Below are 18,277 nucleotides of genomic sequence, written 5' to 3' on the forward strand. Positions count from 1 at the left end.
GTTCCTGTGGGCCTGTGTCTTGAGTTCACCAGGCAGGTCACTTGCAGCATACAAGTTCGTCTTACCTGTGGTCCCGAGGCTCAAGTTCGCTCGCGGGGTGCTGCCCACGGGCTCTTTGCGGCGGCAGCAACCAGGAAGACCTGTGCCGCCCCTTCCGGGAGCTTCAGTGCACCAGGGTTCCAGATGGCCTTTGGTGTTTTCCTCTGGCGTCCGAGATGTATGTACAGAGAGCAGTCTCTTCTGGTTTCCCAGGCTTGTCATCCTCTCTGAAGGTTTAGCTCTCCCTCCCACGGGATTTGGGTGCAGAGAACTGTTTATCCGGTCTGTTTTTTTCAGGTTCTGGTGGTGTCTCTGGCAGGGGTCCTGCCGCTCCTGGGCCCTCCCCCACGGGAGCCCAGAGGCCTTATACAGTTTCCTCTTGGGCCAGGGATGTGGGCAGGGGTGAGCAGTGTTGGTGGTCTCTTCCGCTCTGCAGCCTCAGGAGTGTCCACCTGACCAGGCGGTGAGGTCTCTTTCCCACGGGGTCTGGGAGCAGAGAGCTGCTGCGGGCCGGGATCCGCGGGTGTGGGACTTCCGGTAAACACAGGACGTGCCCGGTCCTAGAGGAATTCTGCCTCTGTGTGTCCCGATTTCACCAGGCAGCTTTCTTGCAGCAGACAAGTTGGTCTTACCTGTGGTCCCGAGGCTCAAGTTCGCTCGAGTGGTGCTGCCCACGGGCTCTCTGTGGCGGCAGCAACCAGGAAGCGAGTGTTTTCTTTAGTAGGGACGGAGCGAGCTTTAGTAGGGTTCCCATCTTTGGGTCGACAGTGTCACACATGTGCACACATGGGCAGCAGTAATTGGAGTTAGTGAGTTATTTTTTTTTTAAAAAAGCAGAAGACAAGAAGTTGTAAGAGGAGGGATGTTTCCAGGATAGGCCATCAATATGGTCCAGTTACTTTGAATACACATATAAAGTGCTCAAATAGTAAATACAACTATCATATTAAAAAATACAGGAAGCAGCAGCAGGAATACCTCTCTGGCTTTAAAAGCTATCACACTCCTCCTCCTCCCCCAATTCCTTCTAGGCAACTGAACCCGGCATACCCTTTCTACATGGTACAGTTCAGACTACACCTGAGCTGTGCTTCACAAAGCACGCCTTCATGCCCTGCTGCACTGAGACGCAATCTCGATGCCGGTTCTGTTCTCAGGAGTTCTCCTGCACTTTTCTCAGCACCTGAATGTGGAAGGAAATCCTGGATGGGGTAGCCATTCCAGTGTGTGTTCCTTTCAACTCTGACTGACCACCTCCCATCCCTTTAGCTGTGAGGAAGAACCAAATGTCCCTAGCCTGACATTTGCAGAAGGGCATGTTCCTGTCCCCTCCTGAAAGAGACCCGAGAAACAGGCCAGGTAGCAGCCTTGGCTTGACCAGCACAGGCTCAGGCAAGGACAGGAAACTCACCTGGGCTGCTGACGTTCTGAATAGCTGCCATCTTCGATGCTGGCCACTGAGGAGAGAGAGGTAAAGGTGAGTGCTTGTTATTATTAATGGGATCCGAGTGTTGAGCAGAACAAAGGAGACTTCCCTTCTTCCCCTCCTCAGCAGGTCACTATGGTAGTACAAACGGTGGTGACTTATGAATGTCAAATCCCTGTTTCCAGACCAGGAAACGGCCTCCAGAGGTGCTAGAATCATCCAAAATCAACACCTAGTATTGGGAACGTCACACATTTCTGTTTACATTTCATGCACCAGTGGTTAATCCTATTGAGTGAGATTTATAGGTCTCCCAGCTTTGGGCACAGGAAAGGTGACGGCATGGGCTCCGGTGTGTGCGTGAGACAGGCGCGGCTAGGTGTGACTGTATCTGTCAGGGGAAGTACCTAACAGCCACTTGCAGTGCAGGTATGGGATGGGTGTCCCTTGGGCCTGTCACAGCCAGTATTGCCGGCCTTGAATTTTCATGGTGACTTTGCTTCTCACACTCTAGGCAGCAAATCCACTCTTTCCCGTTTACTGGGTTATGGAGTGAAGTGTGGTGTAAGTCAATGGAGGTGTTCACCTTGGGAGAGCAAAGAGAAAGCACAGGAATCTGGGCAGCAGGGTTATAAACAGGCAGAGGATGTCCAGCAGAGAGACCGGTCACTGAGGCGGCCTTCGTGAGCTTTTGCTCTGGAGCGCCTGAGTGTCCCTCTGGCCAAACCATCTTCCCGTCTTGTCTTTGTGGCCCACCAAGCTGTTGTGGCTTCCGTGTAGGCACCTCGTCCCATGCCGAAGAGCAGACACCTATAAAGGGACAATCGTTCGTCCATATGGAAATGGGCTATGCTTGTTTAAGAAGACACTGGGATGCATTATGACCACTACGGCCCTGAAAAGGATGGGACATCCAACCTGGGGCTATTAGAAGGGAAACTTAGGGAGAGAATGCGGTTCTTTAGGGGGGGTGGTGTGTCCTATTCCTGTCCAGTGATGAAGTTCTAACCTACATCAACTTCTCACAACCTCTCCAGAACATGGGTAGGAGAAACAAGCCCATGGCAGCCTGGTCCACATACGGACATCACTAAATGGACTCAGTGGGCTATTTATAAAGGACAAGGAAGGGCTTTGTGACTATACCTTCAGTACTCAGTATCTAGTAGTCAGTTCCTTCAGCCCCTGCTCCCTCCGGATGACTTGGTTTTCATATCTGAGCACTGCCAGTAAGCCCTTTGGCATGCAATAGGTTAGGGCTAGAGATAGAAAGACAGGGAGCAGGTGGTGCTGGAGCTGGGGCGTGGAGACTTTGAGTCCCTTGTTAGAAATTCCTATATCTGGTACCGTGCACAGTACCCAGTAACAGTGCATTAACTCAGAAAGCACCAAAGTGGTTGGGCTTAGCATTCCCATTAGTAATACAGAAGAGGCTAGTTTGGCTATGTACTCCACTTTCTCTTGTGCATTAAGGGGTCTCCAGAGGGGCAGAACCATCCCTTCCTCTATATACACTCACATGTGCACACACCCATATACTCAGGCATGCTCACGTGTGCCCGGACACACTCATGCACGTACACTCACACGCACGTGCACACACACATACACTCACGTGTACAGAGGAAGGTGCTTTATGGCAGGCTGCAGGTTTCCTGTTTCACATGATCAACCTTCTATGTTCTCAGGGAGGGCCAGGCTTGTTGCTGCAAGAGTGTGGGCCTCTGCTCCCCTGATAGAGGTCAGAGTCCTTAATCTTAGAGGAAGTCTGCATGGAAGAACATGGGCGCCTAGGTACACACATATGTGCCACATATATACACACCATGCATATGCACACACACACACACACACACACACACATATATATATATACACTCACATACCATGCTTATACACGTATTCACACACATACAAACACCATAGCACACACACACACAGACACCACACACATACACACACATACACATGTATGCATGGTCACATACAACATATGGACACACAGACATGGACAGAAGACAGAGACCCACGTGCCCTAGGCTCTTCCTGGTTTCTCTCAGGCAATTTCCAGTGAAATGGAAAATATGAATGAGAGCTTTTTTTTTTTTTTTTTTTTTTTTAACTTAGAGAAGACTATGTTTGCCTGGGTGCTCTGTGAGAGCTGTCAATTTGGGTGACTTTTAAACTGAGGCTCAGCCAGTCTTCCTTTAGATGGAGGGGGGGCTTGCTGTTACCAGTGTAATCGAGTCCCCACGTCTACCCATGCCTCATGCTATAGAAATCTATGGCCTTTCTTCAAAGACCGTGTTCCTAGGAGCTGAAACCTCTGGTGGACGCCAGGACGTGCCTGCCATGCTGATTATGATGCAGCATACAGTGACAGGAGCTGGTAAGAGACTGCACCAATCAATTGTTGTGACAATCAATTCAAATTCCATCCAAATTCATCCTGGGAGGGAGAGCCAGCTCCTCTGGCTAGGCTCCACCTCCTAAAGGGTCCATGACTACCCAGTTCTGTGTTATGAGCCCAGGACCAGGTTTTCAAATGCAGGAGGCTGTGGAACTCATTATGACTATCAGGCTTCTCCTGTATTTCCAATAAACACAGTTTAACACACCAAAAAGGAATTTAAACCAAAGTCTTAATTTGACACCTATTATATGGACATGGAAATGAATGCCTTAGTGTAACACTCTACCATGAAATAAATCATTCATTACTTGAATTGATTATCACCACCATTGCCTACCAGGTGCACCCCGAGTCTGAGGACTGCATTGGCTGGATCCAAGGTCCACATAAACAGGGTTAGGATCTGTGTGGGGATTTGTCTCTGGTCTCCCAGTGGCCATCACCAAAGGCTTGGAAGCCTTAGGGTTTCTCTGTTACTTGTTTTCTAGAGATCTAGAAAGAGGAAGAAGAGCAGTTAGATGGGTGGACTGGTGAATGGAGGGATGGATTAGAGAAATGGATCAGGGGTGGGTGGATGGATGGGTGGGTCAGACAGAGAGATGACTGACAGATAACGGATAGGTTAGAGATACTGACAGGTAGGCAGATGATAAGCACCTGAAAATATCAGATAGATGATGGATAATAGATGGAAATACCAGGTAGATTGAAGGATGGATTATAGATGGACAGGTTAAATAGATGTCAGGCGGACAGACACACAGACAGGTGGACATATTTATTGGAGTTTGGCTCATGCAGTTATGGAGGAGAGAAATCCTGCAACAGGGTTTCTGTGAACTGGGAGATCCTGGGCTGTCAGTGAAGGTGCCAGGTCCCATAATGCAAGCCTGTGAGCAAGGGAAGGGCAGTCCCTGCCCAGAAGAGAACCAGCTACAGGAAGATTCTCTCTCTCTTAGCCTTTTGTTCCGCCCTCCCGTGGTGCCTGCCTGTGGCTGTCTTCCATACTGTCTACTGACTCACAGGCCCCTCTCCTCTGGAAACTTCTCACAGGTCCATTCAGAAGGGATGTCTTACCTACCAGACATCCCCTAACCCAGCCCAGGTGATGCCTGCACCCAGTGGCCAGGCTTTATAGGAAATCGCTCTTCTTGGGTATGCATTTTGCCTGTTTCTCCTGTGAACTTGGTCGTGGGGGTTTGTCACAGGTGCTATTGCCATGCTAGCTGTTTTACAGGACGTCAGCAGTGTCAGTCAATGAAAGGCACGGTAATTACAGAGGAGAGAGCTCGGGAAGCTCCTACATCTCCTCCGAGAACGTTACTGTCACCCAATCTAGCTCCACTCACTCCTCCTCATAGTTATTACGCATCCATTTAGAGCTAGAAAGCAGTGCTGTGCAGCCTAAGAACTGACCACACGCACTAAACTGGGGTCAAAATACTTGCAGCTGGGAAGACAGCTGTCGGTAAAATTATGCAAGCATAGAGACCCGTCTTCAATCTCCGGGACCCATATAAAAAAGCCAGGTGTGGTGGCACAGTCTCGAGATCCCAGCACTGGGGAAGCAGAGACAGGCAGGTCCCTTAAGCTCACTGGCTAACAACGCTAATCAGTGAGCTTCAGGTGCCCCAAGAGAGCTAAGGTAAGAACCTGAGGAGCGGTACCTGAGGCTGGCACACACATGTGCACATACCTGCCCACAAAGATCCACGCAGTGTGTTCCTTTGGAAAATCAAACCCACTCTGAATGTTTGAGGGTTTTATTCAATCTGGACATTAGAAAGGAGTGCTGTGCCCCCATCAACCTCCAGAGCTAAAGACTGAAATTCTAGGCCTCATGTGTGTTATCTTCTCCACTCAGAGATTCTTCTAACCATTTTTAGACAGCACTGAAGTCAGGCTCTTGCTGGCATCACCCTCTGGATCCTTCTAGGTTGGCCTCCCGGGTTCTGGGTCTACAGATGTATAGCAGCATCACTCTGTCTCACACTCTGCTTAGCGTAGGTGGTGAGATTTTAAAAGGTGATTCCTGAGACCCTTTGGGACAAAGAGGGATTAGGAAAAGTCCTGTTTTACCAGGTGGTTGAGCTGTCGCAGCATCTCTCCCGTAGTCCCAGCGTTCGTGTTTGAAAGGGCGCTCAGCCCTGTGAGCTGTGTGCCTTTTGTGAGAAGGGACGGGATAGGGCACTTGGGCATATGCCCTGGGTTCCTTCAGGTTTCGAGGAGGCCAGACATGTCTGGCTATGTAGGAGTTCCTCTATCATTGGCCAGACTGGAAAGTTGCAAGGGAGAGGCAGGATTTGGATGTTTTTTAATAAAAGAAACAAAGAAATAGGTTCCCTCTCCCCCAGGCCCCTGGAAAAAAATGTCCCATCATCCTCTGGATGTCATACAAGAACACACTTGCTGTCCTAAGGTATGAATGGAGCCACTCTAGTTTCAGAACAAATAAACACAATGGCCCGGGGAGCTTGGATTTCCTCTTCCTCTTTCGTGGTTCCTCTTGGCAGGCTGTCATGGGAACCTGGCTTGTGATGAGTGGACCTTTGTGCTTCTGGCTAACGAGGATGAGCAGAGGGAGACACGCTTAAGATTGGCAGTTGGGTGTTCCCTGAGGGGGTGTGGGTGGCTCTCTAGTAGATTCCCATCCATGACTGCCACACTCTTATGTGTGGACTCCATAGCCGCCCTAGCTAAGCTTCCATATCCCCGGGTGTAAACAAATATGCCAGCGCCACCGGGATGGTAGTGGTAAATGGTGACCCATGGTAAACAAAACGGGATTTTAAAACTAGGCTACGTGGTGATGTTTTCTATACTTTTCTTTTTTCCCCAGACTTTCTTTTCTTTTAAATTTATTCCTTTTTTATTGGATATTTTTAAATTTACATTTCAGATGTTATCCCCTTATCCTATCCCTTCTCCCCATTCTTCTATGAGGGTGTTCCTCCAACCATCCACCCACTTCTTCCCGCCTCCCTGCCTTGACACTCCCCTACACTGGGGAGTCCAGTCTTGGCAGGACCAAGGGCTTCTCCTCCCACTGGCCATCCCAACAAGGCCATCCTCTGCTGTATATGCAGCTGAAGTCATGGATCTGTCATGTGTAGTCTTTGGGTAGTGATTTAGTCCCTGGGAGCTCTGGTTGGTTGATATTGTTGTTCTTATGGGGTTGCAAGCTCCTCAGCTCCTTCAATTCTTTCTCTAACTCCTCCATTGGGGACTTTTATATTCATGTTACAGAATCTCATTAAACACATTAAAACCATTTGGAATATCAGATGGGAAGCCCCGGAGTCTTCCCTGATTGTATAGTGCACTTGACAGCCTGGAGAGTTCAAGGGTGTGGCCAAGGCTCAGGGGTAGAGGCTGGGCAGTGACAAGGCCTCCTGCTCTCAAGAACAGCTTGCCCCTGCTCACTGGACATAGGCTTATCTGGCATTCGGGGTCAAATGGAAACTTCCAAGCCGCCATGTGCTCACATACACGGACTGTGTCATATCAATGACGTGCCTCCCTTGGAAAACAAAACACCATCCCTCACAGTTGTCCCTGTGTGCGTAGACAGCGGCAAATGCTTATTTGCTAAACCTCCTGACTCCTCCATTTCTGGGTCCCATTGAGGTCATGGAAACACAAAAGTCAATACCCACAGAGAAAAAAAATGCCCCTGAGAGTATTTATTTAAGAGTATTGTTCCAGGATATGCACAAAGATAAAGACTGTGTAATGAATGGTGGCTCTGGAGGCCAAGCACCAAGGCGTTCTATCCTGTACCAGCAGTTACCCTGGCCAGGAAGAGGCCGTGTGCTACCTCAGGACATGCCCTTATAAAAGAGTCACCTTGCCAAGCTGCCAACTGGTTCTCTTTACCCTAGAGGATCAAGGGAAAGAACAAAGGGAGGAGGCAGGTGGGAGCGGATCCATTCACGGCCACAGAGTATACAGACAAGCAGGGATTTTGCTCCCAGAGAAGGGACAACAGATGGTGTCAGAGAACATTAGTGCCAGCCCATACCTAGAGGTTCCAGAGAGCCAAGGTAGGGCTGTGGGTCTGTGAGAAGCACTTGTATCTCATTGCTAACTCTCTCAGGAATGTGGGGAAGGGAATTCCAGCCTCTTAGAAGCTACAGCATGGCAGGTGTCTCTGAGTTTCTGCTTCTCTGGAGCTATGAGGAAAACAGGTCTGCACTGGGTTCACACGTCTCTAAGATGCAGAAGAAATTCAGTAGTTCAGAGTTTGGTGCATTTAGCTTACGATGTCCCCCCATCCCCTCGTGGAAGCCACGAATGGACGGACAGCAACTTGGAAGCATGTCAAATGAAATACAGAGCGGAAGCCCACTCACGTCTCTCCATGCTTAATGGTCATTGACTTTTAAAATGGGTTTTGAAATAAAAGGCCTTCTGGAAGAAGTGCAGATTTGAACGGATTACTAGAAAGCGAGGATTGAGTACCCCGCTCTCCTGCATTCTTTTCTCCTCAGGCAGAAGCTCTGACCGGCCCCTGTGCGCTGGCTGGTTCTGTGTGTCAACATGACCCAAGCTGGAGTCCCAGTCCTGACTTCCTTAGGCGATGTGTGGAAGTGTAAGCTGAATAAACCCTTTCCTCCCCAACTTGCTTCTTGGTCATGATGTTTTGTGCAGGGATAGAAACCCTGACTAAGACAATCCTGATTTCCTATACTCGTGCATCTGCAGTCCAATGATTAGACTGCAAAAATGCCATATAGGCTACTGGATGGGAGGGACTAGGAGCAGATTTTTCATAAGCAGACCTGTTGGTTCACCACTAGCCCATGAAGCCACCACATAAGGAGCCTGTGAAAAGTACAGTCAGACAAGGCAGGGTGCTGCCAGCTTACGGCTTCACATAGCATGCTCACCCAGTCACATCCAACAGATGTGGGATACTTTCCGTTCTTTCTCTGGCTACGCATCTTTACCAGATGGAGTTGATTAAAGCCCCTGTTTCCTCACAGCACAACTGGGCTATGTTGGCTGGCAGGCAAGCTCTTGGGATTCACCTGTTTTCATTCCCACCTGATCCTGGGTTTATAGGCACAGGCAGCCGTGCCTGGAGTTTTACCTGAGTGTTGGAGACTTGGACTCAGACTTTGCTTGCAAAGCCAAAGGTCTTACCCACTGAGCCATCTATCAGGTTCCTGTCTATGGAATCACTAGCCTGGTGTGTTGATGCACTCTGCAATTCTAGGACACAACAGGTTGAGGCAGGAGAATCTTGGGTTGGAGGCCAGTGAGACACTGTCTCAAAAACAAAACAAAACAAAACACAACAAACAAACAAACCCCTAGGGCTGGGCATGTGACTCAGTGGCAGAATATTTGCTTTGAAATATGTATCCAAGCCGATAGATTCTGGTGTTTCTCTGCCCCTCCCCTCTCTCCTCCCCTTCTCTTGCCTTTTTCTCCTTTGTCTCCGATGCGTGTAGATGTTTATTTTAGGATAAGCTTATTTTTCTTCCACCGAAGATCTTTGGCAGAAAATTACATATAGTATTATATATAATTTCACCTAATACATAATTATGTATAATTCTGTTAGCGACATTACATAAGAAAGCAGAGTCTTGCTTGTCACTTCTTAGTGGGTAACATTGTGTGTGGGGTTTCTGAAACGGTTTCTGACTGAGATCAGTTTGGCTCAATCTTTGACCTTAGTTTTGTTTACCGTTCTTAAATTTATTTATGTAGAGGACACACAGGACAGAGTAGGAAAAAAATATGAGGGAGGGGAAGAGAGAGAGAGAGAGAGAGAGAGAGAGAGAGAGAGAGAGAGAAGAGGGGAGGGGAGGGGAGGGGAGGGGAGGGGAGGGGAGGGGAGGGGAGGAGAGGAGAGGAGAGGAGAGGAGAGGAGAGGAGAGGAGAGGCTGAGTAAAACCAAGCTGAGACCAGAGACCAATGACAGGGAGAAGAGGAGGAGGAGGAGTCATAGAAGAACAGGGAACAGAGACCCAGTGGATCACAGGTGACACATGCTCAGAGTCCAACAGGCTCTTTTCTGTTTGATCACCCAACTACCCTGAGAGCAGGCACACAGATATCACTGTCCTTTGGCACCTGGTGGCTTCTCTTTAGAGGGGCAGGGGATGTTGCTCAGCAGGGTCTTGTTAGGAACTGGCAGCAAGGATCAGAAACCCAGTTCCAGTTCTTTCTACTTGGCAGTCTGACCTCTGCTCTCCATCAGAAGCTGCCAGGACAGGATTTGGGGAAGGGGAGGTGGGGGGGGAGGATATAAAACAGGGAGGACTGCTGGCTTCACCTTACAGCTTTAGCTGGGTCACTGGGTTGTTGCATGGGGGTTGGGGGCAGGGCAGAGCTCAAAGCATGAGTCACAGAAATTTTGTTTTTCAGTTTTCTTTCTGTTGCTCAATGTGGCCAAAGCTCAGGTTCCAACCCTGGGGTAGATTGCAAGGTCGCAGGGCAGGGCTGCAGTTCCCTCCTCACTGAGTCAGCACAGCCAAGGCCACCAGAGCTGAGAGACACCATCAGGCAGGAACACACAGGTACGTGTGTCACCTGCCAGCAGTCGGCCCTGTTCTCTTTTCTTGGTCAGGTTAAAATTAGCCTTAGGCTTTCTTGACTTGGAGTGGAGCAGAGAGGGAAGGCAACCTGGGCCTCTCCTGTGCTCCTGTCTTTGTCCACTTGGAAGCGAAGGAGGCTGATGTCTTATACAGAGAGGCAGGAGCTGTGGAGAGCTGGAGTGGGAGGCCAGCAAGCATCCTGACCTGTGTCCTGGCTTGCATCCCGATCTATGGATGCATCCACGGGCCCCATTCATCACCCAAGAGGCAGGAAGAGCAAGCAGCCACTTCCCCAGGACATGCAGCTGTGATCTCTTCCTCCTGCAATGTCCCTGGTTACTTCTTGGTGTGGGGCAGCACTCCTGGGAAAAATGGTCACAGAGAGTGGTGTCGGTACCTCCTTCTCACTGCTATGTGGGTCTTGAGCCGGCCGAAATGTCATCTGAGAGTCTCAAGGCAAGACCAAAACCGGATACAGCCAGCGCGCTGGGTGTGAGACTCTTAGAAATTTGCTCTCTTGAATAAACAAGCCGGTGACGAGAACAAAGTCTGAAAGGAAATCATAAACTCGTTAGGTCTGTGTTAGGACAGAAAGTCTCTGATCACAGCTCTTCACAGTCCCTGGAGACACAGATGTGAAGTTGATACTGGCAGCGAGGAGCCCGGCTGGCTGTCTGGTCACCTCAGTCTTCCTTGCTCTTGACTTTGTAGTAGCTCAAATGCTGAGGTAGCAAAAGTAATTGAACTCATCAAAACCTCTGTCCACTGTTTGAGGCTTCAGAGTACACAGCTTCCCCCAATTCTCAATGAAGCAAGGAAATGAATAGAAAACCCACCCAACGTAACCGACTCCTAAATGAATTTTCAGGTTTTCTAAGTGAGTGAAGATAACGCACTCAAAAAATTATAGAGGTGGGGGGTTGGGGATTTAGCCCAGTGGTAGAGCACTTGCCTAGCAAGCACAAGGCCCTGGGTTCAGTCCCCAGCTCTGAAAAAAAAAAATTATAGAGGTGGGAGGAATTTTCTGAGCTGCCTTGCTTGCTGAAAGATGTAACTCAATCTGATCAGAAAGTGGATCTTACACACACACACACACACACACCACACACACAAATACACACAAACACACACACACCACAATATACACAAACATAAACACACACAAATACACACAAACACACATGCACGCATATGCACACATACACACATATGCATGCACATGCACACAGAGAGACACACAGACAAATACACTACAAACACACATACACACAAATACACACACAAACACACACACAAATACAAACACACATGCACGCACATGCATGCACACACATGTGCACATGCATGCACGCGCACACACACACACTCACACACACACCCCACAATATACACAAACATAAACACACACAAAAACACACAATGTGTACACATATGCACGTATATGCACACATACACACACATGCATGCACATGCACACAGAGAGACACACAGACACACACACTACAAACACACATACACACAAATACACACACACAAACACACAACAAATACAAACACACACACACACACTCACACACACACACACACCACTTTTACTGCTTTGCTTTTAGATGCCCGACATCTCTGATTTCCTTACTAGTTTCTTACAGTCTCCAGCTAGGGTTGGGTATGCTATGGTGCTCCACATTGTTGAGTAACTCCAAGGTTCTGCAAGGCAGATGAGATCCAGATCTTAGCGACCCACAAGGGACAGTCCCCTGCTTTGGACACTGCTGCAATTCCAGGGCACACAGCCTTTGGCCATGTATTTTCAGTGTGGCAAGGAAGAGAGGCTTCATTGATAGGGCAACAGTCTGCCCAGCTACAGGCTGCCAAGAATCCAGCTCCTTTCCCAGAAATAATACCATTCCAAAGAGGGAAGATAAGTATCCCCTCCCAACAGAGTTAAGGAGAGATAACTGAGCACAGAGCACACACCCAAAGGTCACTCTGCCTGTGTGTGCACGTAACAGGAACCTCTCATGGGAAACACAGGGTGCTGGCGACCTGGTCAGTGCCTGGGCTCAGCAGACCCAGACCTAGGCACCAGCAAGAGTGGGCTACAGAGCGAGAGAATGGGAAGGCCAACAACTTACAGTCTTCAGTTGACCTGGGTGAGACTTCAGGATGGTGACTCAAATATGATCTGTTTTACTTGCACCCAGTGTAGATGAGCTCATGTAGAAATGCACACAGCAGCAGGATCACCTCTGCCCAAGGACCCAGAGCTCAGACAAGGAACAAATGCTCTGTCTCAGGGCTAAACAGGACCCCAAAACTTGGCTTCTTCTGGAAAGGATGGGGAGACTCTCATAGATCTACAGGGGAAAGCTGAGTATTCTTGCAGTGAATGAAATACAGGAAAAGGATATCTCAGACAGAATGTCCAAGGGAGCTACAGAGCAGGTGGAAGAAGGGATGGTGTGGGATGGGGCATGTGCCAAAAGATGAGAGTCACAGGGGAGCTCGGCATGGAGACTGCATAGACCCCAAAGGAGTTTCTGCTGTATGTGGTGGCTTCCACTCGTGTGCATGTGCGTGTACGTGTGCATGTGTGTGTGTGCATGTGTGTGTGAACGTGTGTATGAATATGTGTGTGTCTATGTATGAGTGTGTGTTAGTGTGTATGTCTATGTGTGTGTGTGCATGTGTGTGTGAACATGTGTATGAATGTGTGTGTCTATGTATGAGTGTGTGTTAGTGTGTATGTCTATGTGTGTGTGTGTGTCTGTGTCTGTGCACAAATGTGTGTTAGCCACCTCAAATCCTAGACCATGGAGAAAGATCAAATCAGCTTTTGTCCAAATAAGAATACACCTTGAGGCCAGAGTGTCGGGAAGTGTGACAGAGCAGAAGGAGACACGGGATGTGTGGGACGTGCGGAAAGCACGGCCTTGTCGACAGTCCTGATAAAGTCATAGTTACATACACGTGTGACCCTCACCAAATCGTGTGTGTTTGCAACATGGTTCAGCACGGGTCTTCAGTACCTCTTAAGTCTGATGTAGAAATCTGTCAAACACACCAGAGCTGGGCGTCAGATTCCATTACAGTTGGTTGTGAGCCATCATGTGGTTTCTGGGAATTGAACTCAGGACCTCTGGAAGAGCAGTCAGTGCTCTTAACCACTGAGCCATCTCTCCAGCCCCGATGTAGAAATCTGAATGAGAGTAAATCTTGTCTCATTGTTTTTGTGGGTTTTTTCCCCCTTCTGTGTGTGTGTGTGTGTGTGTGTGTGTGTGTGTGTGTGTGTGACTCACTTGTTTCACTAATTTGTTGGTAGAATTCTAGGTTCTAGATACCGTTTACTCCAAAGGCAGCAGGTCTCTTTTAAATGAAAGACAGGTAAAAAGCCAGAGAACTGAAGGCAGAAATGACTAAAGTCACCACATGTAGGCACACACTCAGCCTCATGACTAGCGTCAGGAAGGAGTAGGGGATTTACAAGGCTGTACAGACTGTCACGTAAGGGTGGAAGGTCTTGGGATTTCTCAGCAAAGACCCCCTTGTGAATCATGTTCTGGCTGGTGAGCAAACTGGCTCCCACCGAGCCTGTAACGGGGGTCATTAGCACATAACTTGAAGCATTCTTCAGTGTAAATCTGATCTACACCTAGGTACGATTTCAATAATGTGTTTGCTGTATCTCAGCTCTGATTAGATCTGAATACGGATTCTGAGCTCTCTAGATAGGAGTCTCCCTCAGATGCTCTGAGTCCTCTGCAGAGAGCAGGCTTGGGCAGTGCTGGGCGGCCTTTGGTGTCAGTGGGGGAATGCAGATCAGGGTAATTGCAGATTAGTGAGAGTCACAGGCTAGATAAATAGGGCTAGGGCCAACTTTCCCCTTAAGGTATTGGGGAGCACACAGGGAGAGTTAGTCTGGGAACCAAAGAGGAGACTGCAGAACAGCTGCAAGTCGTCACAGATCTCCATAGTTTAAACCTGTGATGGGGAGAGGAGAGCCCTCCACTGCAGAGTGGTGAAGTCTTTCGTGGCCCCAACTATGTGCATTCTGTGACCTGTGGTGTGTGTGAGCCATGCTGGATCACCCATCACCATGGATCTCCTGAAGAGGAACCAGGTGACTAAGGGTCATTTAGCATGTGTCCCACTGGTGCCAGACACTCAGGTCCTGGTAACAATTTTCTGAGAAGATTTTAGCCTGAAAACACTCCATAGCCAGCACTGGCAATTAGCTGGGGAAGGCTTGCTCTATCCTCCTAACCCTAATATCTGCCTCTTTCCATCTTCCCTTCTTTCTTGTGCGTTTACTGAATGGCTCCCAGAGACAGTACTCTTGAAGATGCTCTCCGGCTCTAGAAAGGAGACCATCAAGCTGCCCTGAGCTTCCCGAAGGACTCCTGATGCGACTGACAGCTATGAAGGAGACTGCACAGCAGGCTCTGAGATCCCCTGGCTGGTGGGTTTAATCGATGCTGGAGAATAACTGGAGAATCTACAGCTGGTGTCTTTGCCTGGTTAGCACAGTGCCCCATCTTGTTGATACCAAATAGGAGCCAGGCCATATGTCTCCTGCAGACCTTGTGATCTGTGCTGAGCAGTCTTTCTCAGGCCAGGCTTAGGATGGTGTGCTTGGCCCAGGGAGTGGCACTATTAGAAGGTGTGGCCTTGTTGGAGGACATGTGTCACTGTGGGGGTGGGCTTGGAGACCTTCCTCCTAGTTGCCTGAGGATGCTCAGTCTGTTTCTGGCTTCCTTCAGATGAAGATGTAGAACTCAGCTCCTCCAGCCCCTTGCCTGCCTGAATGCTGAGATGCTGCCATGATCCCGCCTTGATGATGATGGACTGAACCTCTGAACTTGTAAGGCAGCTCCAATGAAATTTTGTCCTTTATAAAACTCGCATTGGTCATGGTGTCTTTCCATGGCAGTAAAACCCCTAACTAAGACCGATGGGTTTCATTAACACTTCCAAGCCTGGGCATTTTGACCCAAGCAGATGCAGATTCTGTCCAGGCGTCCTACTGTGTGCCTCTGTGCCCAGCAGAAAAGGAAGAGAAATGGGTTCTTCCACTTGAGGTGACAAATTTCTGTTTTTGTTTCTGTTTTTCTTTTTAATGTTTATTATTTTCCAGCCCCAACATGAGCCCTGGGAATATAAGATGAATGTCATGTCGTCCCTTCCTGAAGAGGCTGAAGGGAGCAAGGTGAACCCAATGTGCACAGAACAAATGCACTTTGCCCAGGTCTTCAGGCTGTCACTGCACTCTGGCGTGCACTTTCTGTTTTGATGAGTCACTGCAGGTTTCCTTTTCCCCCTATATTTCTTTGAGGAGGCAGGTGCAATTTAATATTTGTCCATTTAAAATGTTTCATTGTTTATAACAAATAAAAATCACACACATTTACAATGTCTCACCAAATGTATCGTTTTTTGTAATAAGAACCCTTTAACAATGTAGCCATCTTGAAGGAGGCAAACTGCTGAGTGGGTAGAAGGCTCCGCTGTTAGGAACACGGGCTGCTCTTCCAGAGGGCATCTCAGGAGCATCTGGGATTTCAGCCTAAGAGATCTGACACCCTCTCCTGGCTCCCTCAGGCACCAGGCATTCATGCGGTGTACGGACGTACAGGTAGGCAAAGCACCCACCCACGTAAACTTTAAAATTAAGTAAAAAAGACTTCTACAGATCTTTAAAATTGAAAATAGATTCTTCTCTCATATAATACAGCCTGACTACAGTTTCTCCCCCTCCATTCCTCCTACCTTCTGTCTCCCCCAGATCCACACCCCCTCTGTTTCCTCCAGAAAAGAGCAGGCTTCCAAGAGACAACAACCAAACAGGACAAAACAAGATAAACACAGAAAGACAAGGCAAAAGCCCTCATATTGAGGGTGGAGAAGACAACACAATAGGAGGAAAAGTTTCCCAAGAGCAGGCAGAAGAGTGAGAGACACACTCCACACCCCTGCTCCCACCAATAGGACCGCTATAGTTTTAGTATCCAGCATATTGTTTTGAAGTGAGTCACACAGAACAGCGGGTTTCTTGAAACTTATTCCTCCTCTATAAATGAAACTGTGTGTGTGGGGGTATGTATGTGTGGGTTGGGTATATGTGGGGTGTGTGTGAATGTGTGGTTTATGTGTATGTGTTGTGTGTGTGTGTTGTGTGTGTGTGTTGTGTGTGTGTGTGTGTGTGTGTGTGTGTGAATGCAAATTTGACTGTTGTCTTGATGGAGTGAGGAATGTCTAGGGCATTGGAGTAGAACACACCCAGGGATGATGTGAGGACCAGTCCAGGGAGGGCTAAGCAGCAAGACCCTCCTTGGATATGGGTGGTGCTGCTCTGTAATTCCCACATGGGATAAACGATGGGAAAGGAGTCTCTGTCTCTCACTTCCCTCTTTCTGTTTCTCTGTCTCTGTCTGTCTGACTTTCTGTGTCTCTCTATCCTGTCTCTCTGACTCGCTGTGTCTCTCTGTCTCTGTCCCTCTGACTCTGTGTCTCTCTCTGTCTCTGTCCCTCTGACTCTGTGTGTCTCTCTCTGTTTCTCTGTGTCTATCTCTATCTCTCTGACTCCATGTCTCTCTCTGCCTTTCTGTCTCTGTCTGCCTCTCTGTCTCTCTGCCTTGGCCTCTCTGTCTGTCTGTCTCTGTCTGCCTTCCTGTTTCTCTCTGCCTATCTCTCTATCTCTCTCTCTGTTTCTCTCTGTCTCTGTGTGTCTCTCTGACTCTGTATCTCTCTCTGCCTCTCTGTCTCTGTCTGCCTCTCTGTCTCTCTGCCTCAGCCTTTCTGTCTGCCTTTCTGTTTCTCTCTGTCTCTGTCTGTCTCTCTGTTTCTCTCTGTCTCTGTGTGTCTCTCTGTCTCTGCCTCTCTGTATCTCTCTGCCTCTCTGTGTCTGTCTCTCTCTGTCTGCCTTTCTTTCTGTCTCTCTGTCTCTGTCTGTCTCTCTGTTTCTCTCTGTCTCTTTGTGTCTGTCTGTCTGTCTCTCATTCTGCCTCCTGGGTCCCACAGTATGACTTGCTCTCCGTTCCGCCTTGTTCTCTCCAGCATAACTACAGACATTTCTGCAGTGGAACGAAAGCAAACTCAGCCTCTTAGCTGCCTTTCTCTAGTATCTCATTGCAGCAACATGAAGCAAACACTGATGGACTTCAGCTCTCCATTTCTGAGGTGAGTGCCATTCAGTCCCTTTCTCGCCTAATTGCGCTGACCAGGACTGGGAATAGGAGTGCTGAAGGCAGATGCTCATGTTGCCTTCCAAGCCTTGACTTGCCATGGTTAAGACGACACGAGCTGTGGGTTTGTTCTGCTTGGTTTTCGCTGTGCAGATGCCATTTTTTTAGTTAATTGGGGAGAATTTATTTATTTATAAATCTTTAAGTAACAGTTGTCGACTTGTGTTGGATGCTTTTTCTTTGTTACACCTGCAGATGATGCCCGTGGATGCTTACTGTAGCCTCCTGACCTTTGTGTTTCTGTGTGGAGCAGCAGTGAGTCCCTTTCATTCTGATTTGAGTCTCTATTTCCCTGTTAATGTTTCTCTCTGAAGCTCTACAGTTTCTCTCTTTTCAAAAAAAACCCAGCTCTCAATTGTCCCCCTTCCCCCTTTCCCTGAGTCTCTCTTTTATTTCTCTTCTGCTCCCAAGTGCTCCTTTCCCTCTGTCAAGTGACCTTAGCTCACTCACTTCTCTTTCTCAGTCTGTGAGGTGCAGTGTTGGGATGTTTATCCGGGTCTTCTTTTCTTTTGTGTAAGAGTTACTACCATATACATCTACACAATGGAATATTACTCAGCTATCAAAAACAACGGCTTTATGAAATTCGTAGGCAAATGGTTGGAACTGG

The 18,277-nt window shown here is 48.5% G+C and overlaps 1 long non-coding RNA gene across 4 annotated transcripts; it reads left to right on the forward strand.

The window, feature by feature from the left end:
* Positions 1 to 9,741: 9,741 nt before the first annotated feature.
* Positions 9,742 to 15,848, forward strand: LOC102554419 (uncharacterized). 4 transcript variants are annotated; one of them, XR_015640111.1, is made up of 4 exons: positions 9,742 to 9,870; positions 14,752 to 14,885; positions 15,187 to 15,287; positions 15,561 to 15,848. It is a non-coding gene; the product is annotated as an uncharacterized LOC102554419 (long non-coding RNA). The 4 variants fall into 4 exon arrangements; XR_015640109.1 differs by having other exon boundaries at positions 9,764 to 9,870; positions 14,752 to 14,943; XR_015640108.1 differs by lacking the exon at positions 9,742 to 9,870 and adding an exon at positions 10,308 to 10,408 and having other exon boundaries at positions 14,752 to 14,943.
* Positions 15,849 to 18,277: the final 2,429 nt, after the last annotated feature.

Source organism: Rattus norvegicus, chromosome 16 (genome assembly GCF_021556685.1).
Source record: "Rattus norvegicus strain SHRSP/BbbUtx chromosome 16, alternate assembly SHRSP_T2T, whole genome shotgun sequence".
NCBI classification, from domain to species: domain Eukaryota; kingdom Metazoa; phylum Chordata; class Mammalia; order Rodentia; family Muridae; genus Rattus; species Rattus norvegicus.